The sequence below is a fragment of the Myodes glareolus genome, chromosome 17 (genome assembly GCF_982192425.1).
Source record: "Myodes glareolus chromosome 17, mMyoGla1.1, whole genome shotgun sequence".
Classification (NCBI taxonomy): domain Eukaryota; kingdom Metazoa; phylum Chordata; class Mammalia; order Rodentia; family Cricetidae; genus Myodes; species Myodes glareolus.
In genome coordinates, this window is record NC_142042.1 from 50,662,571 (window position 1) to 50,677,522 (window position 14,952).

The 14,952-nt window shown below is 38.3% G+C and overlaps 1 long non-coding RNA gene across 1 annotated transcript; it reads left to right on the forward strand.

Moving 5' to 3' along the window:
- Positions 1-1,086: 1,086 nt before the first annotated feature.
- Positions 1,087-2,600, forward strand: LOC148119391 (uncharacterized). Its single transcript, XR_015735344.1, has 2 exons — positions 1,087-1,156; positions 1,806-2,600. It is a non-coding gene; the product is annotated as an uncharacterized LOC148119391 (long non-coding RNA).
- The last annotated feature ends 12,352 nt before the right edge of the window (positions 2,601-14,952 follow it).

Genomic DNA, 14,952 nt, shown 5'->3' on the forward strand with positions numbered 1-14,952 from the left:
TGTGCCCACCAGCTAAGTGCTCAAGCAATTACCACCCTCACCCTGCTCTAAGCCTTGTTCTCCTCCACAGTGCCCAGACCGGAGGCCTCCCTCAAAGTGTTCTACAGTCACCCAACAATGAAAAAACACACAACTTTTATTTATTTCTGCTAGTTTTCATGCAGGAATATCTCATTAACAAACATGAGAAAATCAAGAAGTGATACATGTAGTTTTGTGGCAGATAAATATGTCAAACTGATACCATGTGTGAGTGTGAAAGCACGAGTGTCTGTCAGTGTACATGTGCTATATATTAAGGATTCAGTATATTGTTTGTTTATTGAATTCTACTAGTAATACATACATACAAGTAATGATACATACAAGTTGGTATGTATCACAGCCAAGGTGGGCTCAACAATGCTTTTCATAAGAAAGCATGAGAGATTGTGAGTCTTCATGCTAACTATCCTAGCAAGAGCATGCTTCCTTAGGATAAGCAGTCTTACAGTTACCATTAGAGGGAGTCTACATATACAACCCTAATATGTCATTTGAGATGGCAATCATGAATAGGGTCTGAATACGCCTCAAGCTCAGCAGACTCCCCTATTAGCAGCATATTTGACTTTCTACGGTGACAGAAAGAATTAAACCTACACAGGGATCCTGACTTGTCTCTGGGGACAGGTTTCTCAAAGATGTAGCTGAGAGCACAGCTGGAGTCCCCTGTAATACTCTCCTCCATTCAGAACACAGGTAAATTATACCTAGAAAACAAGAATATAAATGTGCCAATGCAATAAAATATGTCAGTCAGCCTAATCAGAGCAAACAAGACACAAGAGAGGTATAACCAAAAAGAAATATTGTTGTCGTTCAAAAAGGAAAACTTAGATAACCAGGGAGATCTTAATGAAACTGATAAGACAGGAGTGCACACTGAGTCACTGGGCTGTACAGAAATGGTGACCAGGAACAGAATTTCCTATTATCTAAGGTCCCTGATAAGTAAGTTATTCGTGGATTTTCATTTTGATTGGGAAATTCTTGGACCTGCCCACAATAACAGCTCTACTCACACTGGGTGTGGCAGCCAGTCATATAAAGAGGCCCTTGACTGTGTGACTGCACACTCCTGGTGCTCAAGCCCTGGACTCCGTTGGAGAACCTGGTGAGTGTTTCCTGAGGTGGTCTGTCTTTATGTTCAGCTTATGTGCTCCTGTCAGTTTTGAGGAACTAAGTGAGATGAGTCCAGTTGTCTTTATGGGATGAACAGCAACAACTTAGCAATCAGAAATATAGCAATGGATACAGTGGTCCACAGTGAAGGCGGCTTTTCCTTTTATTTGGTAGGATGTTGAGCAGAATATTTTTGTCTTTCTCATGCATCTTTTGGTGTCCCTTTCAGAACCCTAGATATTAGCAGAGATCAGACCCTGGGACTTGCTTGAGCTGTCCTTTATTCTGCTACCCCAGACAATCTGCTGTGATGTCTCAAGGGACAAGGAAGACAGGGATGTGTTATTAAATTCCTGAGGGTTCCAGAACTTGAAGCTGTCTGTTTCAAATGCATTTCTGTGTGCAAAGAGCCTTGTTTCATTGAAATCATTTATTTGTTTCATGGAATAATGCATGAAACAGATGTTACTTCCCAAGGCTTGTGCCACAAATTGCTGCCAGGAATGGGAAAAGCCAGGGTGTCCTGAAACAGGGTTTGGGGAATATGTACATGTGTGGACAGAGAAGTGGATGGGAGGTTCCATGTCTCCATCTCTCCTTTAGTGTGGATCACCCCAACACTGTCATGTAATGTCTTTCAGATCTTGAGACTTCAGCACAATGTCTTCTCAAGAGCAGCAGTGCCAGCAGCCAAGCCAGACTTCTCCTGTGTGTCCACCCGCAAAGTCTCCTGAGCCTTCTCGTCCACTGAAGTGCCCACAGGCTTGTCCTCCTCCAATGTGCCCACAGATTTATTTTCCTCCAACGTGCCCACAGACTTGTACTCCTCCTCCAGTGTGCACACAGATTTCTACTCCAATATGTCCAGGTCCTTATACTCCTCCAACGTGGCCATATCCTTGTAATCGTCGAATGTGAACACAGCCCTGTATCCTTCAATATGCCCACAGCCTTGTCCTCTTCCAAAACGCCCACAACCATGCCCCCCACAGGCATGACAGTAGATGGGTCCCCCTGTGCATCCTCATCTACCTTGCCAGCAGAAGTGCCCACAGAAGAACATGTGAGTGCTGCAGCAGTCACCAGGACCAAGAGAAGAGGAGGAAATCTATCTTCCCCCACTTCCACAGAAACACTTCCATCTTTGCTTCAAAGCCTGTCATGGCTGTAGAAGAATTTTGTCCACACTTCACCTCCATGTGTCTGTGATGACCCCTTAGAGGGTGGGCAATCTCCTGAGATTGTTCTCCTTCTGCTGTCAAGTGGTGGCTTAGTTTGTTCCTTCCATACCACCTCAGTGTCCCAGATGCTCAGTGATGAGCAGCAGCTCCCACCCTGTGCACTCAGAGGATGTTTCCAAAACCATGAGATTCCTTGTTTGTGTTGTTGTCTCCATGACTTCATTTCCTGAATAAAGTACAATATGGCTATTAGCACTCATGAGTTCCTTTTTTTCTTCTATAGCTGACTCTACGATCTTCCTGATATGGTCTTGTTAAATTGTTTTTATTCTTTAATGCCCGGGTCATCCTGTTGTACGAAGATTTTGTTTGCAATTTGGGTCATAACAAAGATTGCTTCGTGACTGTTTGCTTGAGAAACAGAGTTTCATTATGCACAACTACAAGATATCAGTTATCACGTGCTATTTGAAGAAGATTATGCTATGCTCAGATATGCATGTGTCACTTAGCACAAATATTCCCGTATACCATGTATTTCCCTCACTTGTCCCTTCATCTGAAGTAATAGTTACACACGTACATCAACCTAGCCTTGTTACGTTTTCCTCTTTAATAATTGAAACATCGGTGCCAAACTTGTATTTACGACTGGATTTATTTCCTTAAGCATGATGATATGCAGTTTCATTTGTTTGCCTAAAGTAGACACATGATCATTGTTTTATATGACTGATCATAACTCCAGTCCACATAAGTGTCACCTATTATTATCCCATTCACTTCTGGTGTGCAACTGTACTGACTAATGTACCTTGCATTTTAGGAGTAGATCTGAAATATAGATGGATATGTTGGCATCTCTATTGTATACAGTATGTGACTTCTTTTTACTAAACTCTCAACTGATAGTGTTGAATCCTATGTCAGAAAAGCAACAAAAACTTGAGTTGCTTATATTTAAGAGACATTTAAAATGATTACAATTGTAAAAAAGAGGAAGTATAAGGGTTTAATAGAGATACCTTCTTGAAATTCCCATGACCTTTTTGTTACTACTTATTTGCCCTTAAGACTTTTCATTGCACTCCCAAAACATTTAAAATTATAGAGACCTGTTTTATTTAATGTAATTTTCCCAGGAACCATAAAGGCCATGGTGATAGTCATGGTACTTGAAGTGAGTAAATGGGTTTGACCACTTCTAATATCTATATATGCACTTTAAAAGGCATGAATTTAACAGGAAAATTGACAGAAGATTAATCTCATCCTGTATTTTTGCATCTCATTCTTTCTTTAGTGTTGTGTAACAGGAGAGTCTGCTTGCTGGAGTTTATGTCCTTTCCAGTTCCCCAAACATCTAGTTATAGAGAAAATCACACAGAGGGTCTAAATTATTTGTAAACTGATTCACCCATTGCTCATGCTTCTTATTAGCTCTTGTAGCTTCTATTAACCCATTACTCTAATCTATGCTAGCCATGTTCCTTAGTACCTTTTTCAGTGCGACAGATCACATCCCGCTTTTTCAGTGATCTGGGAAAGATTGGGGAGCAATGGGCTTCCTCTTTCCCAGAATTCTCCTGTTCTGATTGTTCCACTTTTTGTTCCTGTCTGGTTGTCCCTCCAATCCTTTCTGCCTAGACAGTAATCATTTATTGAAAACATGATTGAAATAATACAGACAATTATCCCGTACCAGTGTTGTTAGTTTTTGTCTAGGTGTTCCATGTCAGTAGGCTTCAGTGCCTTCAAAATCCTGTTCCACAGAGTAAAGATCCTTCTTGAGGAGAATAGTTCATCAAGGACTGCTTTGTGTGGCATGATGGTAGAAAAATGCCTACAAATTAGTTCATATGTATTTCTGTGTTTCTAAATTTTTGCTAACTACTGAACTGGAATTCCATGGAAAAATACACCCTGTGAATGTCAGTTTCCTTAAGGCTAATGCTATCTTTATGTCAGAAATAAAACAAATATAAGGGTAATTGTGTTCTTCTTAGTGGCCAGGAGACTAATGAGGAAAGCCTTGCTTGAACAGTTTTTGAGGATTAAAATAATTTTAGCTTTACAGTTTCCCTCACTTACTTCTTTTTCAGTTCATTGATATCATGTAGGAAGGCAAAGAATTTCATAATTTGGTCACTATCTTGTTCTGAAACTCAGAGAAAGCAACTACTTTGGAGAAAAGTATGAAAGCTGTGGGCCCAACTTGTAATAACCATTGTTTGTCAGAGCCTGCTCTTCAAAAAAAAGGTGAGTAAATATTACACAGAAAGGACACTGGTGGTCATAGATAAATCAGAAACCCTATTACCTCAGGACTTTCTCACTTATTCAACATCCAGTCTGTCTAAAAAAATCTCCCACTCCCCCAAGGAGTGATACATCTCACTCTTGATATTCTGTAGAAAATAGGCGGAAGACTCTGGAATGGCTTGCTCTGATTGGGCTTTCTTAAGAGTCTTTGGAAAGGGTGTGTTTTGGGTTGGGAAATAGCCATCAGGAAGTATTATAAGTTCACCTACAGCTCCCAGGTACTTTGTCTTCATTCAGGTTATAACTTAATATCTCCTACTGTGATTTTAAAAGACTGGATGACAGTAAGTTATGAATTTCATGTAAAGAACTTTAAAGTAGCCTTCAGGTCAGAGTGTCCTAGATATGAAAATTTATTCTGTCTTCTTCCTATATTCTCTAACAGGAACATTGCCCTAAATGTTATTATTGTTTTAACAGCATATTCTTCTGCTTAATAAAATGGGAAGCTCTGAGCAATAAGTATTTTTCTTAAGCCATGATATTATAGTTTCATGATCTTTTAGTTACAACAGGAAATGATGTATAATACATATCTTATTACACCATGAAGCCCCAAATTCTCTCACAAAAATAAGAACTTCATATGAAAATTGAAATAGAATTCATAAGATTATTGATCAGCATCTATCCTATTACATGGAAAGCCATTAGTTCAATCTCCAGTAGCACACAGATAAATATGGGATTGTACTGTGAAGTGATATGACCTGAATATGGTTTATAGGTGTGGTGCCTCATCTCTACGATCATGGCAGTTAGGTAATAGAGGCAGCTGGATAACTGTTTTGATGCAATTTTGAGCTATATATATTTGATTTTTTATATAATCTCTCAAAATCACAAAACTGATTATATAGCTCACTGGGAGAGTTTTACATGCCAAGGCAAAACCCTGTGTTTGAAAGATGGGGACACAAAATGAAATATAATACAATCCCCCTTGTACTACAAATAAAAAAAAAACATCAGAAAAATTCTAGTAGAAATTTGAAAATATCAAATCTTCCAACACATGATTTGGTGCCACTAGCACTGGCTATCCAGTCATCATTAGAAAAACAGTCCTGATATGATAACATATCTAACTCCTAAGCACAGACTTCACTTCTGATCCAACCTGAGGGACTCTGCAGGATATTGCTATATTCTTACAACACCATGCCTCCTTTCCTTTACTTTACCTCAGCTCTTTCTCTAGTCTCATTGCTCACTTATTTGTGGTGATTGTTTTAGGCTGTATGACTTCTATGTTTTTCATCTAGTGAGTAACTGCTTATCCAGACAGTGGGGATGAGAAAGTTCTGTCGTTTTCTGTCAGTAGATTCCATATTGTTCCCTGGGACTTTGGTGGCTCACCAACGGCTACACTCTTAATGAAAAGTGCTATTAGCTCTTGAGCTAGGGGTGAGAATTTTCTCTATATTTCCTGTGTCCATTCTGTAATTTTGTTTATTTGGTGCAGGTCTTTTTGTACATGTTGATACATCTATGTGAATTCACATATAGAGTTTCATTGTTGCATTTAGAAATGCTGTTGATTATTAGTCACCATTAGCCTATGATGTTCACAGTCTTTCTTTATGTGTGGTATAATGTTCCAAGTTTCTTGAGAGGAGAGGGTGTGCTCTGGATTTCATACTTAGGGATAAGCACCCTTCATATTTACGATTGGTGCACATTTGTGTGTGTCTCATATTTTTCTGAAGGCTGGAAAATATTTCTTCTATGATTTTGGTAAATATAATTTCTGGTTTTTTTTTCTTGGACTTCTCTTTTTTCGATAGCTATTATTCTTAGGTTTTCTCTTAACATGGGGTTCCCTATTTCCTGGATATTTTGTCCAAAGCTTTATAAAGATTGAATGTTTTCTTTGACCGATGAGTCTAGTTCCTAAATTATATCTTCAGCACTTGAGATTCTCTCTAACATCTCTTGGATTCTTTGGTAATGTTTGCGTTTTTGCTTTCCAAACATTTTCTCATGGTGACTCATTCTATAATTTCCTCAGCTTGAGATTTCTTTATTTTCTCTTTTCACTTTTGCACGTTTTGAATATTATGCTGATCTGTATGACTAATTATTGTTGGTTTTAGAAAGGGATTTCTTCCAGTCTTTTTTTTTCGTTGTTTTTTCCTCATTTTTTAAGGGAATTTTTCATTTCTGCCTTTAGGGCCTCAAATATTTTCCTATAGTTTTTTTAAGTCATTCTATTCTGCTTCATCTATATTTGGTTGTTAAAGCCTTGTTCTTGTAGGGTACCTTCTTCTTAGTTGTATCGTGTGGCACTTTTTATTGTTGTGTGTCTTCTTACCTTGTCTATTTATAGTTTTCTCTGATTGGTTTAGTTGATGTCTCTCATGAACAATCTTCCAGTTGCCAGTAGATCTAAGCCTCAGGTAGGCTTTTGAATCTGTGTAGTGCATTGAGTCCCCTTTCAGTCACACTGTTGTCACTCTGGTTTCTTGAATGTTACTCTGTGTTCCCAGGGGTTGGTCTGCAATACTGAGGATTATTTAGGGCTGCTCTCATAGAGATTTCCTGCTGTGGGCTCTATCTGTTGAAGATCGTGGATTGAGCCTTCTTTGGCAGAGGTTGCTGGTTGGGTCAACTCTAACAAATGTCACTAGCTCAGGCCTGCTACCTCAGTGGACCCTGATTAACACCTGGTCTTGCAAAGTTTGGGTTCATAACACATTTAAGACCATTTCTCATACCTACATACACAATTACAAAGCATGGATATAACATCAATATTGACTGAAGATAAATCTCATCCTGTATTTTTTCACTTCTCATCATTTCTTTAGTGTTGTTGGTTTTTGTCTAGGTTTCCCATTTCAGTATGCTTCAGTGGAATCTAAAGTCTGTTCCATGGACTAAAGAAGCTTCTTGAAAAGAATAGTTCATGAATGACAGCTCTGTGTTGCATGCAGGTAGAAGAATGTGTTGAAGTTATTTCCCTGGTATTTCTGTCTCTGTGAACTTTCCCTGACTTCTGAACTGGAAATCAATTGAGTAACATCTCCTGTGAATGTCAGTTTTTTTAAGGCTAATACTATTCTTATGTCAGGAATGAGAAAAATATAAAGGTCATTGTATTCTTCATATCTGCCAGGAGACTAATGAGAAAGACCTAATTTCTAACAATTTTTGAATATTAAAGTTTTTTAAACTTTCATGTTTCCATCACTTCTTTTTCAGTTCAATGATGCCATGAAGTGAGTCAGAGAATATCATCATTTCGCTGTTATCTTGTTCTGAAATTCAGAGGCAACACGAAGTTTGGAGTCAAAGCTTGAAAGTTCTTGGTCCAATGTGTATTACCATTTCCTTATCAGAGACTATGATTCAAAAGGGGGCAAGTAAACATTACTCAGAAAGGTCTCTGGTGATCATAGATACATCAGAAATGACATATTTCCAAAGAATTTTCCTTGTTAGCTCAGTGCCCTCTCACATATCCAACATCCAGTCTGGCTACATATCTCTCACTCCCATAAGGAATGACACATCTTCTTCAGAAAATCCTGGAGGAGAATAGGCAGAACACTCTGGAATGGCTTGCTGTGATGTGGCTTTCTTAAGAGCCTTTGGAAAGCCTGTATTTTGAGTTTGGAAATAACCATCAGTTAACCCTCAACTCCCACATCCTTGATCTTTATCTATGTTATGATTTGAGATCTCCAATTAGGACATTAAAAGATTGATACCAGTAAATTATGAAATTCATGAAAAAAACTTTAAGTAGCCTTTGCGTCAGAATCGCCTACATTTGAATATTCATTCTGTCTTCTTCCCATCTTCTCTGAACAGAGCATTGTGCTCAATTTTCTTAATGTTTTTCATCACATTTCCCTGTTTAATAACAATAAGAAGCACTTAACAATAAAGAATCATGTTACCAATGATATTACAGTTTCAGGATCCATTTTACTACAACAGTAAATGATCTAAAAATATGTATTTTATTTTATCATGGAGCATAATTTACTAGCATACAAAAAAAGAACTAATTTGAAAACTTAAAAATAATTAATTTGGACAGAGGATCAACATCTCTCCTATTATGTGGGGGCCATTAGTTATATGTCCAGGACCACAGGGATTAACATTGGATTGTCCTGTGAAGTGATATGACTTGAATATGGTTTATAGGTGTGGTGCCTCATCACCATAAACAGGACACTTAGGTATTAGAGGCAAGTGGATTACTGTTTTGTAGCAATTTTGAGCTATATATATTTTCTTTTCCTTCAGATATTCTCTCAAAATCACAAAACTGATTGTATAGCTCATTGGGATAGTTTCACCTGCCAAGGCATTACTTGTATTTGAGAGATGGGACCACAAAAAGACATTTATCACAACCTCCCTTGTACTACAAATAAAAAGTATGAGAAAATGCTAGTCAAAATTTTAAAATATCAAATCTTCCAACACTGGGTCATTGCCACTGGCACTGGCTATCCAAGAATCTTAAGAAAAAGAGTCCTGATATGGTAATTTTTCAAATCCTCGAACAGAGTTCTCTTTCATTCAAACTGAGGGACTGTGGAGAAGATAGATCCATTCTTACACCACCATGACTACTTTACTTTACTTTATCTCAGAGAAGTCAGCTACTTCACTAGTCTCATTGCTCAGCGATTTCTGGTGTGTGTTTTCAGCTATATGACTTCTATGTTTTACTGTCAGTGAGTAATTGCTTATCCATCCAGTGGGGATGAGAGAAAGTTCTGTAGTCTTCTGGCAGTAGTTTCCATATTCCTCCCTTGGCATTAATAGGAGTAATCGGTCAAGTCACTAGCTGATTGGAGTCACATATGAGCAGAACTTCAACCAAGAACTTGTTTACAAACATAGCTATTATGATGTAGATGAACCTGAGCTTGACTACTTTTTCACTCCATTGCTAACAGGAGGCAAACCTGTGTTTTCTAATGGCCCTTATATCCCCAGAAAAGGTTCTAAAATGAAACTTGAAGTCAATACGGGGATGTGCTTCTTTTTACGTGTATGTGCATCCGTGCATACCTGGACATCTTCACGCTGAAAGAATCTTTTCCTAGTTCAAAAAACACCACCTTGCATATAATGATGATACATAAGAGAGTCTGTGAGAAACTAGTGGAGTCAACTCTTCTATAACCTTCTATCACCAAACACTTACTTGTATACATCTGAGGCTTTGAGTTGAAATAGACTATTTCTCACAAGGAAAAGGTAAGGGCTTTACAGGCAACATCCATAGCCTAGTGACTACTGCCAGGAAGAGGCCATGATGACTCAAGGCCTCCAAAACAGGGAGTCATGATTGACTTGCTCTGGAATGAAAGGTCGGGAAATTCTCCCACAACCAATGAAATCTAGAGCAGCTCCTATGCCTCTAAATTTGGGGACTATCTCTGCAATGCACTCCTCATGGGAAGCATTCTAAATTACAGGACAGAGTGGATATATTTGAAGACTCTGCCCTTCTCGTTGTAGTCCTCGCATTGGTTGCCATCATCAGTCATATTTCTACTACTTTGTTTGATTCACTGGCATTCACTAATACCAGACATGCTAACACTTTTGCACATTCTGGTGTGGTAAAATGTATATAAAGCTTAACATATTGGGTCTTCTTAAGTGCTCACCTTCAATTTGAATACTTACACTCATTCTATTTCTTCTAATTTTTGTTCTTTGAAAATTTCCTGAAGTGTGTTTTGATTAAATCCTGATTCTTGCCAAATAGGTCTTTCACTTCCTTGGTAAGAGTAACCCCAAGGTATTTTATGCTACTTGTGGCTATTGTGAAAGGTGATGTTTCTCTGATTTCCCTCTCAGCTTCTTTATCCTTTGTGTATAGGAGGGCCACTTATTTTTTTGGAGTTGATCTTGTATCCTGCCATGTTACTAAAGGTGTTTATCAGCTGTAGGAGTTCTTTGGTAGAGTTTTTGGGGTCACTTATGTACACTATCATATCGTCTGCAAATAACGAAAGTTTAACTTCATCCTTTCCAATTCGAATCCCCTTGATCTCCTTATGTTGTCTTATTGCTATTGCTAGAACTTCAAGCACTATATTGAAGAGGTATGGGGAGAGTGGACAGCCTTGTCGTGTTCCTGATTTTAGTGGAAAGGCTTTGAGTTTCTCTCCATTCAATTTGATGTTAGCTGTCGGCTTGCTGTATATTGCTTTTATTATATTTAGGTATGATCCTTGTATCCCCAGTCTCTCCAACAACTTTATCATAAATGGGTGTTGAATTTTGTCAAATGCTTTTTCAGCATCCAATGAAATGATCATATGGTTTTTTTCTTTCAGTTTATTTATATGATGGATTACATTGATTGATTTGCGGATGTTGAACCAGCCCTGCATCTCTGGGATGAAGCCTACTTGATCATAATGGATAATTTTTCTAATGTGTTCCTGGATTCGGTTTGCCAGTATTTTATTGAGAATTTTCGCGTTGATGTTCATGAGTGAGATTGGCCTGTAATTCTCTTTCTTGGTTTTGACTTCATGTGGTTTTGGTATTAAGGTTACTGTAGCTTCATAAAAGAAGTTAGGCAATGACTCTTCTGTTTCTATATTATGGAATACATTAAGGAGTATAGGAATTAGCTCTTCCTGGAAGTTCTGGTAGAATTCTGCATTGAAACCATCTGGTCCTGGGCTTTTTTTGGCAGGGAGATTTCTCATAACAGCTTCTAATTCTTCACGACTAACAGGTCTATTTAGATTGTTCACCTGTTCTTGGTTCAACTTTGGTATATGGTACTTATCTAAAAAAATGTCCATTTCTTTTACATTTTCCAACTTTGTGGCATATAAACTTTTGTAGTAAGGTCTAATGATTCTCTGAATTTCCTCTGTGTCTGTGGTTATATCCCCCTTTTCATTTCTGATCCTATTAATTTGCATGTGCTCTCTCTGCCATTTGATTAGTTTGGATAGGGGTTTGTCAATCTTGTTGATTTTCTCCAAGAACCAGCTTTTTGATTCATTGATTCTTTGGATTGTTTTCTGTGTTTCTATTTTGTTGATTTCAGCCCTCAGTTTGATTATTTCCAGTCTTCTACTCCTCCTGGGTGAATCAGCTTCTTTTTTTCTAGAGCTTTCAAGTGTGCTGTTAGGTCTCCAATGTGTGCTTTCTCCGTTTTCTTTATTTGGGCACCTATTGCTATGAACTTTCCTCTTAGCACTGCTTTCATAGTGGCCCATAGGTTTGAGTATGTTGTGTCTTTGTTTTCATTAAATTCAAGGAAGACTTTAATTTCTTTCTTAATTTTGTCCTTGACCCAGGGGTGATTTAGTAATTGACTGTTCAACTTCCATGAGTTTGTTGACTTTCTGGGGGTAGCATTGTTGTTGAATTCTAATTTTAATCCATGGTGATCTGACAAGACACAGGTGGTTACTAATATTTTTTTGTATCTGTGGGAGTTTGCTTTGTTACCGAGTATGTGGTCAATCTTCGAGAAGGTTCCATGAACTGCAGAGTAGAAGGTATATTCTTTCCTATTTGGGTGGAGTGTTCTATAGATGTCTGTTAAGTCCATTTGATTCAATACCTCCAATAAATCTCTTAATTCTCTGTTTGGTTTCTGTCTGATTGACCTGTCCATTGGTGAGAGAGGAGTGTTGAAGTCTCCTACTATTAGCGTGTGTGGTTTGATGACTGCCTTGAGTTCTAGAAGAGTTTCTTTTACATATGTGGGTGCCTTTACATTAGCGGCATAGATATTCAGGATTGAGACTTCTTCCTGATGAGTTGTTCCTGTTATGAGTATGAAATGTCCATCTCCATCTCTTCGGATTGATTTTAGTTTGAAGTCGATTTTGTTAGATATTAGAATGGCCACGCCCGCTTGTTTCTTAGGTCCATTTGCTTTAAAAACCTTTCCCCAACCCTTTACTCTGAGTAGGTTTCTGTCTTTGTGGTTGAGGTGTGTTTCTTGTAAACAGCAGAATGTTGGTCCTGTTTTCGTATCCAATCTCTAAGTCTGTGCCTCTTTATAGGTGAATTGAGTCCATTGATATTAAGTGATATTAATGATCATTGGTTGTTGACTCCAGTCATTTTTTGGGGGGGTAATAGAGTGTATGTGTTTTCCTTCTTTGAATTGTGCTAGTGAAGGGTCGCTAGATGTCTGAATTATTGTAGTCAGTGTTGGCAATGTTGGATTCCTTGGGATGTAATTTTCCTTCTAGTATTCTCTGTAAGGCTGGATTAGTAGTTACGTATTGTTTAAATTTGTTTTTATCCTGGAATATTTTGTTTTCTCTGTTGATAGTGAACAAAAGCTTGGCTGGGTAAAGTAGTCTGGGCTTGCATCCATGGTCCCTTAATTTCTGCAGTACCTCTATCCAGGACCTTCTGGCTTTCATGGTTTCTATAGAGAAGTCTGGTGTAAGTCTGATAGGTTTACCTTTATAGGTTACTTGACCTTTTTCCTTTGCAGCTCTTAATATCCTTTCTTTAATCTGAGTGCTTTGTGTTTTGATTATTATATGACGAGGGGATGTTTTTTTCTGATCCAGTCTATTCGGTGTTCTGTATGCTTCTTGCACCTTCATAGGAATATCCCTCTTTAGGATGGGAAAGTTTTCTTCTATAATTTTGTTGAATATATCTTCTGGACCTTTGATCTGCAATTCTTTTCCTTCTTCTACTCCTATTATTCTTAGATTTGGTTTTTTTTATTATGTCCGATATTTCCTGAATGTTTTGTGATGAGAATTTGGTGGATTTGCTGTTTTCTTTGGTCAGGGCGTTTATTTTCTCTATGGTGTCTTCATAATCTGAGATTCGTTCTTCTATCTCTTGTATTCTATTGGTTAAGCTTGATTCTGTAGTCTCCGTTAGTTTACCTAGATTTTCCATATCCAGCCGGCCCTCGGTTTGTGTTTTCTTCACTGCCTCCATTTCAGTTTTCAATTCTTGAACTGTTTCCATTACCTGTTTGATTGTTTTTTCTTGGTTTCCCAGGGTATCATTTACGAATTTACTCATTTCTTCAAACTTTTTGTTATATTTGTCTTCCATTTCTTTACTCATTTCTTCCGTCTTTTTGTTATATTCCTCTTCTATTTCTTTAAGTGAGTTATTCATACCCTGTTTAAAAGACTCTATTGCTTTCATAATGACACTGTTTTCCACTTCTTCCGGAATAGGGCGTTCAAGTCCTTCTGTCGTAAGATCGCTGGGATCTGGTGTTTTCATGTTGTTTTTCAGATTGTTGGAGGAATTCTTGCCTTGGCGCCTGCCCATCTCTTCCTTCAGATGCTCTCCAATGGCTCTTCCCACCGCTGGGTCTTCTTCTACTGGATTAGTGCCCCTTGCTATCCAGGAATCACTTTGCCTGCAGTCTTAGCTTGCTGCAGGCAGGCTATTAGAACAAAGGGACTTCCTTCCCTTTGCACTCACCACCTGTCCCGACCCGCAGTGCCCACCCCGGCTGAGATGGAGGAATTTAAGCCCCGAAAAAGGGAGAGAGGAGGGGAGGGGTTCGAGGCCTAACGCTGGGATGGCGTAGCAGGAGAGAGGGATTAGCTGGGGGAAGCTGCCCCTTTGGAGTAGCCAGGGAGATAAGGATGGCGGGAATATTGTGTGTACCTAACCGGACTAGTATGGCGGTCAACACACTTACCCCTCCACAGGATCAGAGCCCCTCGCTGGTCAGAAGACTCCCTGCCTGTGGTCTTAGCTTGCTGCAGGCCGGCTATCAGAACAAAGGGCTCTCTATGATTTTTCTAAATATATTTTCTGTGCTTTGATGTGGACTTCTTCTCTTTTTTCTATAGCTATTATTCTTAGGTTTGGTCTTTTCACAGGGTTCTTTATTTCCTGGATATTTTGTGCTAAGTGTTATTTTGAGTTAATGCTTTCTTTGACCGAAGAATCTATTCCCTCAATTGTATCTTCAGCCCTTTTGATTCTCTCTTCCATTTCTTGTATTCTGTTGTTAATTCTTGCTTTTGTGGTTTCCAATCCTTTTCTCAATATTACTGTTTCTATAATTCCCTGGGCTTGAGATTTCTTTATTGTCTCTTTTTCTCTTTTTCAGGTCTTGAACATTATTTTTTATATGTTTGATTAATTTTTTATATGAGATTTCTTGATTTCTTCCAGTTCTTCTGTTTGTCTTTTCCCTCATTTTGTGAGAGAATTTTTCATTTCCTCTTTAAGGGCCTCATACATTTACATAAGGCTATGTTATTTTCTTCTACGTCATCTATATTTGTTTGTTGAAGTCTTGCTGTAGCAGGGCCACTTGTTTTTAGTG